We start from the raw sequence: 23,817 nt of genomic DNA, 5'->3' as shown, positions 1-23,817 counted from the left end.
ACACTTAATTTTAAATCTCCCCGGAGCTAAAAGATTCTTTCCCACTAAAGGAAACCTGTTACCATGCCATGTAACTTAGGTCACATGTGCATAGAGATTTTGGCCCACATAGGCACTAGACTTATTAAAGACCCTGATGAGTTTCACTGAACTTTGTTTCATGGTTGAAATGTCATGGACTTCAAAATATGAAGGTGAGCTCAACATCACTAATCATTAGGGAAACGCGAGTCAAAACCACAATGATATATCACTTCATACCGATTAAAAGGGCTACTATTAAAAAAAACAGAAAATGTTGGCAAGAATGTAGAGAAATTGGAACCCTATGCACTGTTGGTGGGAATGCAAAATAGTGCAGCTGCTATGGAAAATAGTATAGCAGTCCCTCAGAAAATATAATTACCATATGATCCAACAATTCCACTTCTGGGAATATACCCAAAAGAATGGAATTAGCTGGGTGTGGTGTCACATGCCTGAAGTCCTAGCTACTCAGGAGGCTGAGGGAGGAGGATCACTTGAGCCCAAGAGTTTCAGGCTGTGAAGTGCTAGGATTGCACCCCTGCACTCCAGGCTGGGAAACAGAGAGAGACCCCGTCTCTGAAAAAAAAAAGAAAAAGAAGAGGAAAGCCGAATCTCCAAGAGACATTTGTACAGCCATGTTCATAGCAATATTGTTCACAATAGCCAAAAGGTAGAAGCAATTTATGTGTCCACTGATGGATGAATGGATAAGCAAAATGTAGGATATACATTCAATGGCCTTAAAAAGGAAGGAAATTCTGATACATACTACAACATAAGTGAACTTTGAGACGTTATGGTAAGTGAAACATCATTCACAAAAAGACAAATACTGCATGATTCCACTAATGTGAAGTACCTAGAGGAGTCAAATTCATAGAGACAGAAAGCAAAATGGTGGTTGCCAGGGGCTGGGGATGCAGGGGAATGTGGAGTTTTTTTTTAATGGGTACCGAGTTTTAGAGTTGTAAGATGAAGAGTTCTGGAGAATGGTTGTACAACAGTGTGAGTGTACTTAACACTACTGAACACTACACTTAAAAATGGTTAATATGGGCTGGGTGCAATGGCTCATGCCTGTAATTCCAGCACTTTGGGAGGCCGAGGCAGGGAGATCACCTGAGGTCAGGAGTTCAAGACCAGCCTGGTCAACATGGTGAAACACGTCTCTACTAAAAATACAAAAATTACCCAGGTGTGGTGGCGTGCACCTGTAGTCCCAGGTACTCGGGCAGGTGAAGCAGGAGAAGTGCTTGAGCCCAGGAGGTGGAGGTTGTGGAGAACCAAGATGGTGCCAATGCACTCCAGTCTGGGTGATAAAAGCCAGACTCCATCTCCAAAAAAAAAAAAAAAAATGCTTAATATGGCAAAACTTATGTGGCATGTAGTTTATCACAATTACAATAATTAAAAAAATCAAAAAGTTTGGTAACAACAAGTATTGATGAGGATATGTAGAAATTAGAACTGTCTCATACATTGCTGGTGGGAAGGTAAAATGGTGCAGCCACTTTGAAAAATAGTTCAGTCATTCCTTAAATGATTAGATGTAGAGTCATCATATGACCTAGCAATTCCACTACTAGGTATATACCCAAGAGAAATGAACACATATGTTCACGTAGAAACTTACACATGAATGTTTATAACAGTATTATTCAGAATATTCAAAAGGTGGAAACAAACCAAATGCTTGTCAATACGCAAATGGATAAACAAAATGTGGCATACAATGGAATATTATTTGGCTCTAAAAACTCATGAACAAACTTCTGGTTTCTGGTTCTAACCTGAACTTGATTCCCAGGTTCTAACCAGAAACTGGTTTCCAGGTTCTAACAGTGGAGATAGAGAAAAAACCCCCTCATGCTTCTGGCAGGGGGAGGAGAAAAGGAACTGTTTTGGAGTATGCAGAGCACTCTGTTCTTCTTAATAAGACCTGCCCTGAAAAGAAACTATTTTACCAGAGCCTAACCAACCTAGGTGTAGAGAAATGCCCAACTCCAGCCCCCTCTATGGCACTACGGCAGGGGAAGTTTGGCAGGGTTACTGGGAAGCATTTGTGAAGTTCACAGCCCAGGGACCCAGGCTCACTAAAAGACCAATGCTGAATCATACATGGTACTATAGAATGCTTTCTCTCCCCTCCACACCATACTATCACATTACTAAAGGCCTATTTACTGCAGTTCCTTGTACCCAGTACATTATCTCTAGCTTTCAAAAATTGCAAGGCATACTAAAAGACAAAAAACGAAACAAAACAAAACAAAAACATAGTTTGAAGGGAAAGAGCAAACATCAAAACCAGACTCAAATATGGCAAGAATGTCAGAATTATCAGCCTGGAAATTTAAGACAATTATGATTAATATACTAAGGGCTCTAATGGAAAAAGTAGACAACACACAAGAATATGTGGATAACATAATCAGAGAGACGGAAGTTCTAGGAAAGAATAAAAAAGAAATGATACAGAGCAAAATACTGTGACAGAAGTGAAGAATGCTTTTGATGGGCTCATTAGTAGACCGGACATGGCTAAGCAGAGTCTCTGAGCTTGAGGATGTGTCAACAGAAACTTTCAAAATTGAAGAGCAAAGGCAAAGAAGACTGAAAAAAATGGAATAGAATATCAAAGGATGGTAGGACAACTATCAATGTAACATGTGCATGATGTGCATGACGGGAATAGCAGAAGGAGAAGAAAGGAAGGAACGGAAGAAATATTTGAGGCAATAATGACTGTGAATTTCCTTAAATTAATGTCGGACACCAAACTACAGATCCAGGGAGTTCCAAGTACATCAGGCAGAATACATGCCAAAAAGAATACACCTAGGCATATCATATTGAAACTGCAGAAAACCAAAGATAAATAAATCTTAAAAGAAGCCAGAAGAAAAATGAAGTATTGATATGTGCTACAACATAGATGAACCTTGAAAACGCACTTAGTGAAATAAGTTAGTTACACAAGACCACATATTATATGACTTCATTCATTTGAAAGTCCGGAGCAGGAAAGTTTATAGAGACAGAAAGTAGATTAGTGGTGACTTACGGCTGGGGGGAGAAAGATGCAGTGATAGGAGACTGGTAGCTATAGGGTATAGGATTTCTTTTTGAGGTGAAAATGTTCTAAAACTGACTGTAGTGATGATAGCATATATCTGTGAATATACTAACAACCACTAAATTGTATATTTCAAATGGATGAATTATATGGTAAGAGAACTATATATCAAAAAGGCTATTACGTTTTTTAATGTGAAAGTAGTTGGTCTCAGAGTTCACATTGCCTAGTTCTTTGTCTACCCACAGAGACCTGTAACTCTTACCCAGTTTGAACCCTTGCTTGAATTTTGCATTTCTTTGACTTTTAGGATGTGTCGAATTCTAAAGACCTTTGGCTCTGATGAAGGCCTTAGATTTGCAAATGTATTTTCTATCTGACCTGATGAAATCTTGCATTCTTTTATAGTCTTAGGACCATCCAGCCCTTAGGGATATTTAAAATGATATCCAAAGAATTCTGGAGACCTCTTCTAGCTTGTCATCACCATATGCAAGACCTTTCTACTGCCAATTGTGATACTGGTGAGAGTATGACTATTCCTAGCATGTTTTTCTATGGCTGAATAATTTATAAATAATAAAAAGTCTCTGAATCACCAATTTGCCAAATTTATAAAATTTACTAAAATCACTTGAAATTTGATGATTTTGCCTAGCATAAAGTTTATGTAAATTAATCACAGGGATGGTGATTTATCAGAGATGTTTTTTATAGCTTAACAGGAGAGTTAAATTTGTCAAAAGCTAGAGATCATAAAACTATTCAGTCTTACGAATAATATTTAATATTCAGAAAAGGAACCAAAATTTTCAGCAATTCATAATAAATCAGTACATAGATATAGGTAACTGCAGGATTTATGACTTTTAATTTACACAGGAAATTTGTAGTTCATACTGTTATGAACTGAACTGTGTCTCCTCCAAATTTGTATGTTGACGCTCCAATCCCCAAGGTGACTGTATTTGAAGACAGGGCCTTTAAGAAGGTAATTAAGGTTAGATGAGCTCAAAAGGATGGGGGGCTCTAATTTACTAGAACTGGAATCCTTACAAGATGTTGAAGACACATCAGAAATGCTCACACAGAGAGGAAAGACCACGTAAGGAGACAGAGAAAGCAGACCATTCACAAGGCTGCATGGGAGGTGTCACCAGGAACCAACCCTGCTGGCACCTTGAACTTGGACTTCCAGCCTCCAGGAACTACAAGAAAATAAATTGTTGTTTGAGCCACCCAGTCTGTAGTATTCTCTTATGGCATCCTAAGCAGACTAATACACTACCAATTTTTCAAAATGATTTTTATGCCATTTTCTGTTTCAACAGACAAAGAGTCTGTTGAAAATGCTAAAGAAGCATTTTTTAAGATTATTTCACCAATTTCCCAAGTGGTATAGCAACTTCAAGTTATTGTTTTTAATAAGTTAGAGGCCAGAATTTAATTTGCAATATGGTAGCTCCTGTATCTTTCTAGTTATTTTACATTTGTGTCTTTATTCATCTTATTGCATTCCTCAGGGATTTGCAACAATTTTACTCTTTCTTGCATAATTCTTTATGGCTAATGTATTTCAAATTTGAAGTTCTATTTACAGTAGGTATGGTAATCCCTTCTCAGAATCTTCATTTCACTGCTGCATGTAGAACATGCTATGAAGAAGACATAGCCCCTGTTAGAAAGCAAGATTTCAGCAAATTGTGTGGCTGAACTGTTCAATAGTTATCAAAGTGTTGGTTTTAGTTCAGCTTTAGTTCTGCTGTATTCTTTTCACTCTAGTCATTTGTAGTGGACTTGTCAGTTCAGTAAAATGTTAAGTTCATGTGCATTTAATATTTGAGACATTGGGCACTTCTCAGATGTTTAAAATGTGTACAAATGTTCATATTGAATTGGGTTGATTAATTGGTAAATTAAGAAAAGTGCAGAAGGCTGGACTAAAAATATGTTGGAAAAAAACCCATCCCATTGTTTATATATCATAAGACATTCAATACATTTGTAGTTGAAAATATTTACTTTAAAATTTTTGATTTCCCAAAGTCAGAGTATGATAAAACCTGTGATAGTCTAGCTTGGCTAACCACTGGGCTGCAGAAAACTGAAGCTCAATGAAAGCTTCAAGAAAAGAGTCCCTATGAGTGTTGCAACTATCTCACGCATCATCGTTACTGATTATATTAGACAACATTAATGGAAGCAATGTGATTTTCAGCAAATTACTCATTCAACAAATGGATTTTCCAGCAAGTTGATTTTCTCCTCTCCCTTTTTGAATGTATGTGTGCCACAAATACGCATCCATACAGAAGTTTTAGCAGTAAGGTAAATTCATTCAGGAACTGAGTTTTTTACAACGTGTTATTTCCATAGTTGAAACAGAGGAAACAACCTCTCTATCAACTAAGATGATACATTTGCCATCTGAAGAGACAACTATCAAGTTTGCAAAGTTTTTACGCTTAACTGAGGTTACTAGTGACAAATTTAATCTCATTGGAAATCTTTTTGGTGTTCTATCCTAACTAGAAAGATGGCTTTATTCAGCTGGACATTTTAAAGCACTTAGGAAAACGGCTACTTGACATTTAACATTTTTCCCTCTTGAAAACAAATTTATCTTTATAAGAGTTTGAAGTGATAAATATACTGAACGTAAATGAATACTTCACATGGTTATCCACCCTGCTCCATTAATGTGTAATAAATAGATGTTTTAAATATTTGCTCCTAAAGGTCTCTTCTTGAACTTAAGCATAAGTTATCTAAACAGTTGAAAAAAGATTTATAATTATGAAGAGGCCTATATGTCAAGGAAAGTTTTATGATATGTTCTATAATAAATTAGCAATAAATGGATACAGGTGACTGTGGAATTTATGACCTTTAATGCTTTAATACTGCACTAAAGAAAAACTAATTATTAAGGTCCTAAAGGGTAATAAAAGAATACCATATACAAATTGTCAAATTAAGCCATTAGTGCTAGGTATTTGAGGTGGGTGCTTTTTATTGTGGCTCAGCTGGAGAGGTAGATGCAAATAAATGCAAGAAAACTCAATGCTATTGAGTAGTAGAAAAGCAACAACAGTCAGGTTTTCCAGCTGAAACTAAAGGATTCCTTCTCCATTTTTTTTTCTGCTGCTTAAAAATAATCATTCAGCACTTTAGTGAAGTGCTATTTTTACTGCAAAAAAGAATAATTTTATTAGATTCTCACTTGGCATTTGAGTATTTTCTCCCAAGTGCCCATGAAGATGCTTGAATACAAGAGGTCCCAGCAAAAGTTATGTGACAAAAAAATCAAATTTAAGTTACTTGCAGGTTTTAGAACTGTCCTTTCTGTAAGAAATTGCAATTAAAGCACTAGTTGTAGTGAGGCATCTCCACTTTCATCTTTAGTTTTTCATAAGAAAAAAAAAAGAACTCACCCGTTTATTCCTAATTTGAACCTCACCAGGAGGTAGATGAGTTTATTTCCTAGAGGGAAGAGGCTATTGTGAAAGTCAGCCTCTGAAGTGATCTTCCAGTTTCCAGTCTTTCACCCTTCTAATCCATTCTCCACACTAACTCCAGAATGGTCTTTATTGTCTTTATTTTTAGGGGAAAAATGTGATTATATCACATCCCTACTTAAAATCTTTTGATGGTCTCCAACTGCTTAGCCCCAACTCCTTGGCAAGGCGTTTGTTGCCCTTTGTGATCCAGTTCCCACCTATCTCTCCAGCCACATTCCCTCCCATAACCCTCTGTTCTGATGCAGGAGACCACTGGCCATGCTTGCAGGGCATGCTCCTGACTCCCGGTGTTTATAGCCTTTGTTTCTTCTGCTTAAACGCCCTTTCTCCTGATTCTCCCTTTTCTTCCAAGGAACAGCTCAGATGTCACTTCATGTGTAAAAATTGTCCTGTCGCAATCAGTTGCTTTCTCAATGCTTCTGTAGCACTGCATCCCTTTCCTTACATGTGGTTCATTGTGTAGGTCTCTGTCTTGTTACTCAATTGAAAATCGTGGATGGCAGGGATTTCATTTTCCATCTTGTCATTCCTAGCTTCTAAGTTGATAGAGACATAATAGTGCCCAGTAAAGGTTTATTGGATAAAAAAGCTGGGGAAAGGGTATTAAAAGGGGGAAAGGTGATGGGAGATGGACTGTGAGCCTGAGAGATGGGTTGGTAAACCTTTCTTCCTCTTAGGTGGCCAGGCAGTCAGCATCATCACCAGAATCTTCAAATGTTAGAGTGGCTCTCTGTGGCTCAAAGCCTGCCTTCCACCTCTCAGAAAATGCCATCCACCACCTTCTGAGTTTAAATGAATATGTTTACGATGACTCTATTTGAATAAAATAAATGATTTAAAACATACAATGTAAAGAGGTACCTCAGCGAGTTTCTCTGTGGTGATGGAACAGCTCTGTATCAAATAATGATGATGGCTACATGAATCTGTCCACCTGGTTCTCTCCCACCCACTACTAGTCACATGCAAGAGACAGGAAGCTTTCCAACAGTTGGATATACTACAAGCAGATCTTACCTACGATGGTTTAAAGAGGATAATTGTATCGAGTGAAAGATTAGACTAGCTCAGTGATTTTTAAAACATATAGACTCTGCTAGTACAATACGAAGATTTCAGATGTCTGCTGCAAAATGAGAAAAGAGGACAACAGAGTAAACTAGTCATTTTAAAGTTGATCTATCAATTTTAAGAAAAGATCAATCTTTTATCCTGACATTATGTCCTCTGAATTTTGTTTGTGCATGTTGAACTTCATTTATAAACCCTATTTTTGTTTTGCACTGCATTTTATGAAATAATGATGATAGTAAATGATTGTCTAAATTTACTTAGCAACATTTAAAACTGGCAATTCTAAGGCCCCTCCCCATTGTTTCTTATAATTCCACCAATTTCTGAAATCCAAAATCCATATTAAAGCATATTAACTATGCTTTAAAAATTCTAATAATTTTTCATTCACTTAGTCATCTATCCAGGGCCTATTATTTGCAAAGCACAGTCCTCAGCAGTATGGGATTCTGCCTTCTAATAACAGAAGATAAGACAGGTACAGAGTATGAAGCAAAGTAGAAAGTGAAAAGTGCTGTGTGAAGTTTGGAAAATGAGCTGGAAATTTATTCAGATACCTGCAAACATGGGTAAAGCTGGAAATGGTGAGGACCAAGATGTCAAGTGGCATGGGAGTCACTGGCTAGACCTTTCTATAGAAAAGAAGCCTCAAATCAAAACTGACAAGAACGGAGGCTGGGAAAAGGCAATGATTATTAAGCTTGAAATAAACATGCACTATACTCAAGCAACTGCAAAGGGACACAGCCAGGAACCAGAATACATGTCTCAGGGGAGTCTGCAGAGCACGAAGGAAATAAAGTCATTTATCTTTGAGCAGTTTAGCAATCAAACTTTTTACCATGCTGAATCTGAAAAACTACTGAGTCTGACCAAATAATTATTTGATAATACATTTTTTAAAGCTGAATCCTTAGTCAATACCCTAAAAAAAAAAAGTAGTACCTCATTGTATGGATTACATAAATGATGAGCAAAAGGAAAAAGTGAAGAAAGGGAAAGAAGGACAATGTGAAATAAAAGACAATCACAGAAGTGACCACAGCAAATAGGGGGAAGGCAGAGAAAGGATGGTGATGGAAGACTCAGAAATTCCTCCTGAACAGAAGGTTTTGTTTTCTCACTTTATACACACACACACACACACACACACACATAAATACATATATATATATAAATACATATATATTTATTATACTTTAAGTTCTATGGTACATGTGCACATTGTGCAGGTTTGTTACATATGTATACATGTGCCATGTTGGTGAGCTGCACCCATTAACTCATCATTTACATTAGGTATAGCTCCTAATGCTATCCCTCCCCCTCCCCCTCCCCCCACCCCACAACAGGCCCCGGTGTGTGATGTTCCCCTTCCTGTGTCCAAGTGTTCTTATTGTTCAATTCCCACCTATGAGTGAGAACATGTGGTGTTTGTTTTTTGTCCTTGCGATAGTTTGCTGAGAATGATGGTTTCCAGGTTCATCCATGTTCCCTACAAAGGACATGAACTCATCATTTTTTATGGCTGCATAGTATTCCATGGTGTATATGTGCCACATTTTCTTAATCCAGTCTGTCATTGTTGGACATTTGGGTTGGTTCCAAGTCTTTGCTATTGTGAGTAGTGCCGCAGTAAACATATGTGTGCATGTGTCTTTATAGCAGCATGATTTATATTCCTTTGGGTATATACCCAGTAATGGGATGGCTGGGTCAAACGGTATTTCTAGTTCTAGATCCCTGAGGAATCACCACACTGTCTTCCACAATGGTTGAACTAGTTTACAGTCCCACCAACAGTGTAAAAGTGTTCCTATTTCTCCACATCCTCTCCAGCACCTCTTGTTTCCTGACTTTTTAATGATTGCCATTCTAACTGGTGTGAGATGGTATCTCATTGTGGTTTTGATTTGCATTTCTCTGATGGCCAGTGATGATGAGCATTTTTTCATGTGTCTGTTGGCTGCATATATGTCTTCTTTTGAGAAGTGTCTGTTCATATCCTTCGCCCACTTGTTGATGGGGTTGTTTGTTTTTTTCTTGTAAATTTGTCTGAGTTCTTTGTAGATTCTCGATATTAGCCCTTTGTCAGATGAGTAGATTGCAAAAATTTTCTCCCGTTCTGTAGGTTGCCTGTTCACTCTGATGTAGTTTCTTTTGCTGTGCAGAAGCTCTTTAGTTTAATTAGATCCCATTTGTCAATTTTGGCTTTTGCTGCCATTGCTTTTGGTGTTTTAGACATGAAGTCCTTGCTCATGCCTATGTCCTGAATGGTATTGCCTAGGTTTTCTTCTAGGGTTTTTATGGTTTTAGGTCTAACATTTAAGTCTTTAATCCATCTTGAATTAATTTTTGCATAAGGTGTAAGGAAGGGATCCAGTTTCAGCTTTCTACATATGGCTAGCCAGTTTTCCCAGCACCATTTGTTAAATAGGGAATCCTTTCCCCATTTCTTGTTTTTGTCTTTCTTCACAGAATTGGAAAAACTACTTTAAAGTTCATATGGAACCAAAAAAGAGCCCGCATTGCCAAGTCAATCCTAAGCCAAAAGAACAAAGCTGGAGGCATCATGCTACCTGACTTCAAACTATACTACAAGGCTACAGTAACCAAAACAGCATGGTACTGGTACCAAAACAGAGATACAGACCAATGGAACAGAACAGAGCCCTCAGAAATAATACCACACATCTACAACTATCTGATCTTTGTTTTCTCACTTTTTAAAGTCACTTAGATCTTCATTTATGAAACATATAAGTAACTGTGCGTTTAAAAGCTCTAGAGTAGATGCTGTATTTGTTTCAGTGTCTGCACAGGTAAAATACCAATAACCAGACTCATAATTAATTATGCTAGGTGTTTTATGCAATATAGTTCTAGGAGTTTTAAAGCTTGATCTAATAGTTTTCCCCAGTTTCTAACGATTTTCTCTATTACAGTAATAATATAATAGTAAAATATTGAGACTACATTTTAAGAGCTAGAAAAACATGAGCATTTTCTGTATCATATAGTATTATATGTATTACTCCATAGCACATTTTTCTAACATGATTATAGTTCCAAAGAACTAATACTTCAATCTCTAGTCCATACTATTTTTGTTCCTAATGATGTCTATGTATATTTCAAATGTGGGTGCTATATTAGTTATCTATTGCTGTGTAACAAACTACTGCAGACTTAGCAGCTAAAACAACACACATTTACTACCTTAAAGCATCTGTGGTTCAGGGGTCTGTGCATAGCTTATCTGGATCTTCTGTTAAGAGTTTCACAAGGCTACAATCAAGGTATTGGCTAAGCTGCATTCTTATCTGGAGATCCGACTGAGGAAAAATCTGCTTCCAAGCTCCTTCAGATTGTTGGCAAAATTCATCCCCTTGTGGTTGCAGGACTGAGGCCCTCAGGTTGTAGAGGCCACCCACTGTTCCCTACCACATGGACCTCTCCATGGGCAGCTCATACCATTCCAGCTTATTTCTTCATGAGCAGCATGAGAGTGAGAGCTAGTGAGTTGGAGCCTTATATAATGTGATATAATCATGGGAATGACAGCCCATCACCACTGTTGTGTCCTAATGGTTAGAAACAAGTCATAGGACCTGCTCACACTCAAAGGGAGGGCGTTATACAAGGGAGTGGACACCAAAAAGCAGAGTTCATTGGGGGTCACTTTAGGGTCTGTGTGCCACAGGTGCTAAAGTAAACTTTTCATATTTGGGGTACCTTTTCACATGCCAAAAATAGACATAATTTCCTCTAAATATATGAAGATAAAACTTAGACATAATTTTGGCCAAGCACAGTGGCTTATGCCTATAATTTGAGCACTTTGGGAAGCTGAGGTGTGAGGATCACTTGAGGCCAGGAGTTTGAGAGCAGCCCGGGCAACATAGTGAGACCTCGTCTCTACTAAAAATACAAAAATGAGCCAGCATGGTGGTGTGTGTTTGTATTCCCAGCTACTCTGGAGGCTGAGGTGGGAGGATGGCTTGAGCCCAGGAGTTCAAGCTGAAAGTGAGTTGTGATGGCACCACTGCACTCCAGCCTAGGTGACAGAGTGAGACCCTATCTCTAAAAAAAAAAGAAAGATATAATTTAAGAGATGAAGGTGATAATGCGAAATAGCATTCTAAAGGGAGGGAAACATTTAAAATAAAGAGAAAAAAGTTATAAGTACTTTTTGTCAATTCAGAATAAAATAAATAAAATTCAAGCTTATGTTTTAAAATTATTTAAATAATAATTAATGTGGAACTGAATAAGTAAAATGAAAACTAATTAAATAATTTGTGAACTGAACGAATAGTTAGCTAGCTGCTTTATTGAAATTTTAAGTGCTAGCAATATTGTTACATGCTAAAACGGGATTCAGAAATAAAGCTCAAAAAAAAGCAACAGACTGGAAGAAAATATCTGCCACATATTTAACAGAGACTTAATATCCAAAATACGTAAAAAGTATCAACAAGTCACTAAAGAAAAAACAAACAACCCCAAAGAAAAATGTACAAAAAATGGAATAGGCAATTCAGGAAAAAACATAATTAGTAAATAAAGAAATAAACACACAATTGACCATATAATTAAGTAAATAAATATTAGAACAATAATGAAATATAAATCTCCACTTCCACAGCTGGAAAGATAAAACAAAAATGTTTATAATGTCAGGAGCTTTCAAGGATGTGAGAAAATAGGTATGCTTATATATTTAATGAAAAGATAAATAAGCTCTTTGGAAGGCAATTTAGTAAAACCTATAACACTTTAAAAAGGCTTACTATTTGACTCAGCAATTCCATTTCTGGGAAGCTATCCCAGAGAAACACTGTCACTTTTTTAAAAGTAATATACAAGAATATTCATTGTAGCACTTTTATAACAGTGAAACCCTGAAAATAAATGTAGTAAAATAGGAAACTGAAATATGATATAACCACGCTATGAAATTCTATGTAGCCAGTTTAAAAAAAACAAAAAAGGTGACCTGTTTAAAAAGAGCTCATGGCATATTGAGTGAAAAACAGGCTGAAGCACAACAGATAAATTATGATCTTATTTATGTAAACAATATATGTACAGGTTTGTAAACATATGTGTGAAATCCATAGAAAAGACTGAAAGAATGCACATCCAACTCTTGACCATCATTTCTTTGGCAAGACATAGGAGGGAGTCAGAGAGACTGTCATGCTGTGTGTGTGTGACTTGATTTGTTTGGCTCATGTGCGCTGAGAATGCACAATGAGAATAGAAATAAATGAAGTGGTATCATCTTTGTCTTTGCCATTCTAAATGGAAAAAGCACTTGAAAAATAAAAAAATTAACAAGTATTTTTAAAAAATCAACCACCTAAATTACTTTGTGCCCTTCCTTTCAACTAACTAACTGAGCTAATTTTCTGGCTTATGATAAATGTAAAAAAACATTCAAAATTAACAAGAAACTTCTCTATCTATCCATCAATCAATCATCAATCTAACAATTCTCTAACCCTGCTATTTATACACCCTATTTGTTCTTGATAGTTTGTGCTAGTTCATTCTGGTCCTAAAATGTTTACCGTTTCCCTCTCAGAAGGTTTATTTTCCAAAATTCATGACATAACAAGAAATAGAAGACCTGCGTCAATATAGCTGAGGATTTTAGCATCATCTGGAAAACCTTTCTAGCCTATGTTCAGCTTCGCCATATAAAAGTTGCCAGTAGCTCTATTTTCTTAGCAAAATGATAACAAGCTGTAAAGGGTTTACCACACAATTCTGATTTATTTTGTCACAGTGAAGGACTTTTTAATGCTATCTTGTGTCACTTTTTGCTGATATGAGTGTTACAGTAGTCAGTGCATTTTATTATAATACAAGTTTTATGGAAAGCAGCGAGTATCTTTTTTTTAAAAAAAGGTTAATCATACTTGTTTTACATCAAAAAAGCAAACAAAAGAGCTTAAAAATTAAACCAAAAATTAAAAGCATATGGTATGGGGTCTTTGCATTGGATTGGGTAAATGTATATATAAATTATACTTCGACCTGAAGGGTCTCCTTGCCCATTTTTATTTTATGATTACCTCAAGTCAATGTGGTGCTGTGTAAAAGCTCACCTATGCTGTAGTCATTCCATAAACTCCATGAAATAAAACACATCTTTCTGGCTCAATGAAGTTCAGAAAGCTTGGGTCTTCACTCCTATAAATGTATCATATTCCATTTACTGGCTAATAAAGTCTCCAAGAACAAGATTGCCGTTCTTTTCACAACTTGATCCTTTACAAATTTACAAATGTAATGCTTTAACCTACTTGAACTCAACTCTGGTTTACTGAGGAAGATGGAACCAAGGGAGGGTGTCTGTTCCCAGTTAGCAGGGCTCCAGCAGCCAGACCAGGAGGGGCAGCCTCATGCTTGAGGGGTGTGCCTGGCCTCTGCTAGAGGTTTGTGTAGCCTGAGTTAATGACGTTAACGAACCAAGGTCAAAACAAGAAGACAAAAGGAGAAAGTGGGCACTGAGAAGGCACAAAACAGGGACCTGGTACCAGAAGGCTAGGTCACGAGGTAAGGGCGAGATCTGTTATCAGGCTGGAAGCCAACTCCCTGAAAACCAAACAGAGATAAGAGCTGAAGGACAGGTAACATTCTTTAGACACTAGGTGTTCGTTCTTTCTTAGGCATCAAATGGTTAGAGGAAATTTCTCTGCAGAGCTTCTGTATTTAAACATTCTTAGCCATCCCACCTGAGGAGGTTGTGACAGTCAAGTGGCCTAGAGGTTCTGCAATAACAAGTTCTTGCTCACTCAAAGCCCATTCAGGGAAATTCATTTTAATTTATTTCCTTAAAGGATATAGTTTAGACATAGAAGCTCCAAAGGTGGTATAAATATGTAAGGAAAAACTACAACAACTTTGTAGGCAGTAACTTGAATGTGACCTTGAATAAAAGAAGTTTTTTTAATCAAACAATAAAATGTTTTGTCTACATAACTCAGAGCGTTCTGAACTAGGAAAAGCAAAATAAGTTTGTGTAGGAAGGAGAGGGTGGGTGGAGAAAAGAAAGACTAAAGAAAAGAGAAGACTTAAGAGGTAGTGGGGAGGAGGGGTGAGGGGTCCCCTCTGAGCACCAGGGCTGCACACTTCACTCACAAGGTAGAAGAATCTATTCCCATTGCAGGCTCAAAGGTTTGAAAATTATCCTCGTGCAAAGCTGGATATTTTATGAATGTCCTGGATGTTTGACATTGAGTCTATTAACTTAGTCGAATGGATAAAGTTGTTTGCTAAATAATTCAGAGAATTGCTTTAGTTTCAGTGACAACCACAAAAATACCAAGCGTACATGATCTAGGTAATTTCAAATCAAGGCATTTGTGCCTAGAGTAATTGCCTCGTTTTCCATTTCACTCTGCTAGTTGATCTTCACTGGAAGCATAGAACAGATGGCTTTTCGAGTCTGAAATGTGTATACCCCTTTTGTATCGACGTATTTACCAGGGACGACACACCGACTACTAGTGGTTAAAGCCACCTCTACCTGCTTCTCTGCCTTCCCAAAGAAAACACAGACCATGATCCCCACCCAACTGGTGACAGTAGTCTGTCACTGTTTCCTGAATCGTCTAAACCACTGAAAGCACTCAGTGACCACTGGCCACCTGTGCTCAGTTCCGCCATCTTAAAACAATTTAGAATCTTATTGAAAGCGAATCATTTTAATCAAAATGGTGGTAGCTCTGGCTCTCCTTAGATGAATGTGGGAACCTAAGGAAATAACATTGTGTAAGGTCCCCACTTGCTAATATTTTTATCCAACTGAAAAATCAAGTTACATGACCCTTTGTGGTAGCGCTAAAGAATAAGAGAAGGGCAGTCTGAAGGTGGCCTGTGGAGGTCAGGAAGGTTATAGAGAACGTTCTCAGGAAAACAAATGCCCTCCACCTTTCTCCACTTCTATTCCATACCCTGTGATATAAGAGATGAATTTTTTTTTAAATAAAAACATATATGAGGACAATCTCCACTATTTCCTGAGTTGCTGTCTTTGTTTTTACAGTCAGGGGATTGAAACAACCATCTTTAACACATAGAACTGAAATGCCAATTGTTCTGTTTCTGTAGTCTTATCTTTATTTCTGATGCAGTTGAGACACCGCTATATACACACACACACACACACACACACACACACACACATACATATAAATATGAAAATAAGAGAAAAACTTCACAGTGAAAAATGTGTTTGCAGTGGTAATATGCTTGCCTGAACATTTTGGGAAATATTTGCTTATTCTTCACAACAAATATTTGGCAGAGCAACTGTGCCTTAAATAGTAGCTAAAATTCTGTAGTGGAGACATTGTTACTGGAGGACTGGCAAATATTCAGTCCAGTTAAATGGAGTATTTGGGCCTCTACTCTGTGCTTAGCATTTCTAAGTGCTGGGAGATACAAAAGAAGTGTAAGAAGCACTTCCAGCTTTTCTCAATATTTTTGAAAAGAAGTGACAAAGAACTATGGAAGAGAGTATGTAATTAAGTACCAACATGCTTCATGCCAAGGGCATGTTTTTGTTTTAAGCCCTTAATGAAAAAATAAATTGTATCAAAGCTCTGCTAAGAAAAAAGGTTAAGTTTTCCTTGGAGTAGTGGGTGTGGGGGGAGATGAGAAGGGAAGACTTTAAAGTTAGATCGTACCAACACAGGTAATCAACGGGGCAGCAAATATCTCATCCAGATTATCCTTACACAGAGCTGAGTTTGAATTCTGACTCCTCCACTCATTCATTTTGTGATCTTGGACAATTTTTTAACTTCTTTGAGCTTCCAATTCCAAATAAAGGTAATAATGTAATTTATTTATCTCAAAGCCTCAGTGAAGTGGGGGTATAAATGTAAAAGAGCTTTATTTTTGTCCAATCACCACTTTTAGCACTGATTTGGGCAAATCTGCTGTTCTCATTTGAGAGCTAAAATTCTTATAATTTCTTGTCCCTGTGTTAAAACAGTACTGAGATCAGGAATAATTCTCTCTCCCTGTGTTCAACAATACTGAGACCAAGCAAAATAACATGGCTGCTTGATCTAGACGAGGACTGTTCTGAAAGAGAGTACTATAAACCAGTTCTAGAAGGTGAGCTGTCAACTAAACAGTTTACAGATTAAGACTAGCAACTTCCTCAGAGGATTCATTTCAAGCCCCTAACCTTGCTTTAAACTGATCAAAGCTATTATGTCACACTGCCCAAGCTCATCCAGTTACTCCCGCCCCTGCCTTGCAATATCTACCTTAAAACAACCAACCAAGGTCCCAGCACCTTTTCCTCATTCCCTCACTTTAAGGTACCACTAAGACTCTGCAGATCTAATAAACTTCTTTTCACTTGATCTACAGATTTTTCTGTTTTTTCTTTAAGAGGGTTTATGGTAGACACATCCCTTAACAATATCTTCAACAGGTTTCATAATATTCTGAGCACACTGGAATTAAAACACATACATATCTGTTCAGGCTTACAAAGTTCAATTTATATCCTCTCGAAAGCACTCGCCCAATCTTACTTCACCCTCGATGTGTGGCTCAAGGAACTTGGAATGGGGAGGTAGCGTGGTCTTCTCTTTAAATGGGAGTGGGACAGGAGGTGGAGGGGATATTTGGTTTGAGATGACCCTACTTCCTTTGGAGACCTAACACTTCCAGGGAAAAGGGATCTTCTTGGGTAACTGGTTACTTAATTGTCAGCAGTGTGGAGGGCTGCTTTTTCATTTGGCTGCTCGGGCTGGTTCCATATGTTCTTAGGTCATAGTGAGCATCATGCTGGCCTCTCCATCACTGATGGCTCACTCCTTTTTTTTTTTTTTTTTTTTTGAGATGAAGTGTTGCCCTGTCGCCCAGGCTGAAGTGCAGTGGCATGATCTTGGCTAACTGCAACCTCCCCCTCCCAGGATCAAGTGATTCTTCTCCTTCAGTCTCCTAAGTAGCTGGGATTACAGGCACCCGACCCATGCCCAGCTAATTTTTGTATTTTTTTTTTTTTTTTTTTTTTTAGTAGAGATGGGTTTCACCATGTTGGCCAGGCTGATCTCAAACTCCTGACCTCAAGTGATCCGCCTGCCTGGGCCTCCCAAAGTGCTGGGATTACAGATGGCCACCACGCCCAACCTGATGTCTCACTCCTAAGGGATCACCCTCTCCATCAGTTCTTGCCTCTGAAACCTTTTCTTGGTGCAATGTTGCCCCACTCTGCCCCCTCTTATAAACTCTGTGCTCCTTTCTATGGAGCCACAGGAACTACTGAGGAAATGGGACTAATAACGGAACATTGTAGTGAGAATTAAACACACTACTAGTATATGTGGCACACAGGCAATAACTAGTAATCTTCTGTCTTCCCTATTACATGCAATGCACTATGTTAGTGATGGTACCTTTGTAGTTAGGAATGAAAATATGAGTATTTTTTTTAAGTATATAAGAAAAGGTTCACAAACATTTATACTTTAAAACCAAAATCTAACGTACTGTGATTTCATTAAACTACAAACAAATGTGGATTTACCATCAAGTCTTTTAAAATTCTAGTCAAGACCAATAAGGAACAAAACATTGATGCCACAGTGACAATTCATTTTGACTGTTTTTGTTGTTGTTGCTTCTACTTTTTGTTGTTGCTGTTGTTGTTTCTTCTTAATAATAAAATAATTTTTAATTCAGCATCTGAAAAGTAGATGCTTCATTATTGATGAAACTAGGCTCCATTCAAGGTGTGAAATTAATATGTACCCACACAAAAGTGGGACATTTCTCTTAACATTTTCCGTGACATGTCTTAAAGACTATTGCCATTTAGGGAGATTCAAAAGAGCAGAGTGAGAAATATTTATAGCATATGAGTGTAATAAAAAAAGTTTAGTCATGAACTACCAATACACCAAACTGGTAGGACAGAGTTTACATTAGATCACAGGAATGAATATCAAAAATACAGGCAATATTTTTCAAAAAACAACCAGCAGTGAAAAATTTATTTATAACATAAACCAGATACTCCAAAATAATTTGTGGTCTACTTAATTCTTACCGTTCATCCTATATTCTTTTGAATAAGCTGAAGGAAGGCACCCAACTAACTACCTCAGCTGTTTTTGATTTTGATTCTGAATTTTCCATGAGATGAAAACTCTAGTCTATGTAACAAAAAAAGATGGCATGTCATTTTTTTAAGTTAGATTTTTTTCCCTCAGTGTAGATACATATTAAAAAGAAATGTATTACAATAAATTACTATATTTCCAAATTTTCTCATTATTTTTGGGCAAACAATAATTGCATACAAATTCTGAGTAAAGGAATATCACATTGCATCTTATGTGTTCTGCAATATGCACTCATAGAAAATCATTATAGTAACAAAACCAGCTGCACGTAATAGAAAGCAAATGATTTACAATGTTACTGTGAGAAACTACTTTATTTCATATTATCATAAAAAGAACAGAGCTGAATGTTTGCATGACAAACAGAAAAACCCAGAAATTCCAAATGCAACTCAGTTTTTTTAATTTAAATAGGTATTAATGTGGAAGGTGATTTGAAAAGCCTTCCACTCTAGAGAATATTAGCAATTATAATTTGCAAAGTCATTATTAGTCCAACAATTTAAAGAAAAAAATCTACAAACATTAATATAGAAAAAATGGAGTGATATGTGCTTCTATCATACAACATCTGTGTTATAAAAGCTTATACTTAGTGATTTTGAACACTATATTTCATTTAAACTGAGTAGAATGTATTTTTGTTCTTAAATGAAGATTGACCCTGAAATTTGAACCACATCAGAAGCTTTCAATGACTGTGTTTTAATATGTTTTATATGTCAGTCATCACATCTGCCTACCACAGCTCCATTCACGTGAACTGGTCCCGCCCACATCCCTAAGTAAAGGGAAATCCTATGCAGATCTCAGAGCCCTAGCTCTCTCCCTCCACCCAACCACAGGTCACGGAGCCAGAGCTGCTATGATATGTCCTGCCTCAAGAAAAGCTGATGCTTCCTCTCAATCATGGAAGTTAAGGCTAAAAGCTGTAAGTCAGTGCCACAAGAAATCCTGGCAAGAAGAAGGAGCATTACGAGGAGGAAGCAGAACAGGAGTAGGCAGGGGCTGGGAGGGAGAGCCAAAATACAGAGCACTAGGTGACAGTGAGGAGATGGAGACATAGGGAGAAGGAGCGAGGCACGTCAGGAGTGGATTACCTGTATAAGCCGTGAATTCCTGCTGCCAAGACCCCTCAAACTCCCGCTAAACTCCAGGACACCTAGCCCAGGACTGACTCCTAGGCTTAAATATCCATGAAATTCCATACCTCTAATTTGCTCCACATATATCAATATAACAAAACCATTCTAAACAAATTAACTGGTATGAGTCTCAGGTTCCTGCAGCCAAAGAATATATAAATTATATACATATGTATAAAATTCAACATATTAACTATATATGCCTATAACATAATAATTAGTATATATTGTTTGTGATTATGGTATATATTTATGAATTATATTTATAATAGTACACAATGTATACCCCAATGTATTTATGTTTCTAAGAAGTTTACAATACTAAACATAGAAATTACATATAGTATGTTAATATTACATATTATGTGTATAAAATTGTAGGTTACTATATATATCACAAAACCAGAGAAAAGTTCCAAGACTCAAATATTTATGCCTGAAGTCCCAGCTTCAAATCCCTTGTTACAGCTAGTAAACTAAGAGTGCTCTTTAGCGATCATGCTTTTTGGAGAAGCAGCTCATTCAAGTTATCTAATAAATTTTATAGTGGATGCATTGAATGAATAGAAAATATATTTTAAATATAATTGAAAAAAATACATTAAATAAGCATAGTAAGCCAGCTTTGGGGTTAAGTCTTTACTACTTATCACCATGAATCATAATGACACTAAACTATAATATACAAAATATTACAATAGAACAGGCCATCAATCCAAACCTTGGAGTTCTCCTAAGATGTCCTGCTTTATAAATGTAAACACTCATTTTACCTAATCCATAAAAAAATAAGCAACAAACTGTGTGAGGTGCTGCTAATTGGCCAAATAAGATATGGACTGTGACAATGTGTAGCCGTAGAGGGGTGACGACAAAAATCTGATTGATGTATGTTCGAGAGAAAAAGAGCAGAAAGAGAAAGTAAATATGAACAAGTCTTTCATTCAATAAGTTTTGCTCTAAAAAGAAACAGAAAGGTAGCTGGAGGAGGTACAGGGGTGTATGTGCAAGTTAAGTTTTTTTTTAATATGAGAAATACTAGATAATATTTGTATGTTGATGACATTGATCCAGTAGAGAAGAAAATGACTGAGGATACAGGAGGGAGAAAGGATAATGGCAGATGCAAAATCCCTGAGAAGACAAGAAGAGATGAAGTCCATTACCTGAGTCCTCAGATGGGAACAAAGACGGGTGATCTACTGTAACAGGAGAGGAGAGGTAGGGCAAGTAGTGGGGCACCTTCATGAATATGAATATTAATATTTTTATTAGTTCATCTCAAATTTGCATTAATTTTACAAGCTGCTACACCACAAAATCAATGTCTACTGCAGTGAGAATCAACCAAGATCCTGTATCTTTTCCCTGTATGTTGTTGGTAGGTCACCCAACCAAAATGCTCTTAATTTTTAAGACCAAGTTCACTAAGGACATCACTTCAGCTTTATGTTAATGCATTTGGAACATTTAGTCCTAATGTACCACCACAAGCTAATCATATAGGGGACCCAAGACCATCTCATCACATCACAGAAGGCTCCTCAAACCCTTGGGCTCTGGCCATGACCTCACTTTGCTTACAATGTATGTAGCAGGTACAGTATTTCAGTCCATATACTCAGATGATAGGCAAGAACTGTAACTCTATTTCCCTGTTACTCAACATAATCTCTATTTTGATTCCCCTAGTTCTACTCTTGTCAAAATGTATCCAGAAAATGTCATATCTGCATAAATTCAGGTTTTTAAACTCAGGTAAAATTTCCATCTCCCTATCCTTCTCCCTGAGACCAAAACTAAGTTCTTAACGCTGGACTGAAATTGAGGCCCCAGGGAGAAGCCCAGGAGGGTCTATGGCTGTCAGCATTGACTCCTATTAGCAAGTCATATGAAGTAATAGGTGTAGGTCCTATCATGGCCAGTCCCTGGTTCTTTATCCATGTATATTCTGAATTTCCCCAATCCCGACCTGGAGGACCCTAGTTTATCAGCCCTCTCTCAGTCACTTTCTCACCTTTCAGGGGGAAATGAAATTTTTAGAGGTTCTCAGGTACCTCTCGGATGGAAGGAGGCTCAGGGAGTTGCCTGTAACAAGACCATCTTGGCCTTGAGTCCCCCTGCTCTGCTATTCTACTGCTACTGTTGCTGCTCCAAGCCAATGTGGTGCATGGGATTAGGGAGCTCTAGGACTTTGCTTACTTTCAAGGTCCTTCTTGAGAAACAAGATGCAAGTGACATTTACTTTTAGATGCCAAAATTTATCTGGATGGTCTATCATCCATTTGCCCAGCTCCCATGCTCAACAAGTGGGGAGGCGAGTGGAAAGGTCTTGGAGACATTCCACCTGTCCAACTATCTTGATCTTCTTTACAAGCTCCATATTCTTCATTTCGTCCAGTGAAATCCTTGTGTAGTGTAGGTCTTTCATTAATTGCATTCTTCCCCAATTTTTTCTTTACTGCATAAATTTTGGCTTTTGTTATATCTTCCCCTATTGTCTACTTTGAAATGGAAAAGCTGAGAAGTGACTCTGTTGCATGCCTTGGCCTCACTTCTCTGGAGCAGTTAGTCTAGCTCTCCTAGCTACTGCCTGAAACTAGACGGAAGGTCATAAGGAGGCCAGCAATTACTAGGAATAAGAAAAACATAAGTTATTATGAAGATATTATCAACCTTGCAACCACATGAGCTTGTTAAGGCATGTTTTTCCAAGAAGGCACTAGGTTTGCCATTGCACAATACATTTAAATTTAGTCTGTTTTATTAATACAGTATATTGTCCTGTAATAATCAATTTGACTCATCACATAATTTATCTGCATATATTTATCTTCTTAACTATCAAATTTTTATTTATCCTTCACATGTTCCTTAGCTTATAAAGTTGAGTTGGATTTAACATAATTTGAATGATGGTAAATTAGAATTCTCTTGCTTTTAAATGTTCCGCTGTTATTTTAAGCAACATTTGATGCTAGAAGAAAAAAGTGTGCATGCTAATAGGTATACATTTAATAGATACAAGACTAAAACCATAATAAAATTTCATATTTGTAAAATTCTTTACAGTTTACAGAACGATTTTACATGCATTATTGTGTTTTATTCTCTAGCAAGTGTCTACTGTAGGTTGAGTTAGTGTGTAAGTCCTGATCTCCTGAATGAAAACTCAACATTTTTCCACAAGGAACAGACTATTAGCATTTTGACATTTGGTTATGAAGGCAGAAGAGTTCAGTGATATCCTAGGTCACCCTTTGTCCATGCATAAAGTTTATTAATATATTTCAATTTCTCTGCAGTTTATGGAGGCCAAACACCACAGTATATGTTGCTGCTCATCGAGTATGCCATGTGGCACAAAATAGATCAATTATCTTTTGCTTGTCTCTGTGCTTTCACTGAAGCGGTGTTAGGACCTGGCATCATGTCAAGGATGCTCTGATAATGCTTAAAGCCAACTGAAGTACAAGAGTTGTCCAAAGGATATGAAGGATCTGTTTTTCAAGTGTCCTGATGTGAGCAATGCCTAAAGAGAGTTCTCCCACAACCTCATCTCCTTTGTAACAGGATAGGAAAAAAAGTGGTAATGTGTGTATTGGCTGTTGCTTTATCTCTTTCAAATTAAATGAGATTGAGATGTTAATGAATGCAGTGTAAGGCATGCCATCAGCAAATGTCAGCTATTATTATTATTAAAATTGAGATAACAGAGTTAACATTAGAGTAGCAAATGGAAGTTAGAAAATATTGGTTAGCACCAAGGTGATAATATTGGGAGGCAGGGCCCCTGGCAGAGCCCTCTTGAC

The 23,817-nt window shown here is 37.2% G+C and overlaps 1 protein-coding gene across 5 annotated transcripts in view; it reads right to left on the bottom strand.

Annotated features, from left to right (window-relative positions):
* The window catches only part of LOC743191 (protein CASC2, isoforms 1/2), a 165,019-nt gene that overhangs the window by 134,636 nt on the left and 6,566 nt on the right, over nucleotides 1-23,817 (bottom strand). The window contains exon 4 of one of the 5 annotated variants that reach the window (XR_008537486.2): nucleotides 18,785-18,890. The exons of 3 other annotated variants lie outside the window; for them this stretch is intronic. The gene's annotated coding sequence lies outside the window, so the exon portion shown is untranslated. Of the gene's footprint in view, nucleotides 1-18,784; nucleotides 18,891-22,549; nucleotides 22,638-23,817 lie in introns of those variants that run through there. One more of the 5 variants, XM_063782170.1, reaches the window with a different exon arrangement.

This window comes from Pan troglodytes, chromosome 8 (assembly GCF_028858775.2).
Source record: "Pan troglodytes isolate AG18354 chromosome 8, NHGRI_mPanTro3-v2.0_pri, whole genome shotgun sequence".
Classification (NCBI taxonomy): domain Eukaryota; kingdom Metazoa; phylum Chordata; class Mammalia; order Primates; family Hominidae; genus Pan; species Pan troglodytes.
The sequence above is the reverse complement of the archived record's forward strand: the minus strand, read 5'-3'. Positions and strand labels throughout refer to the sequence as shown.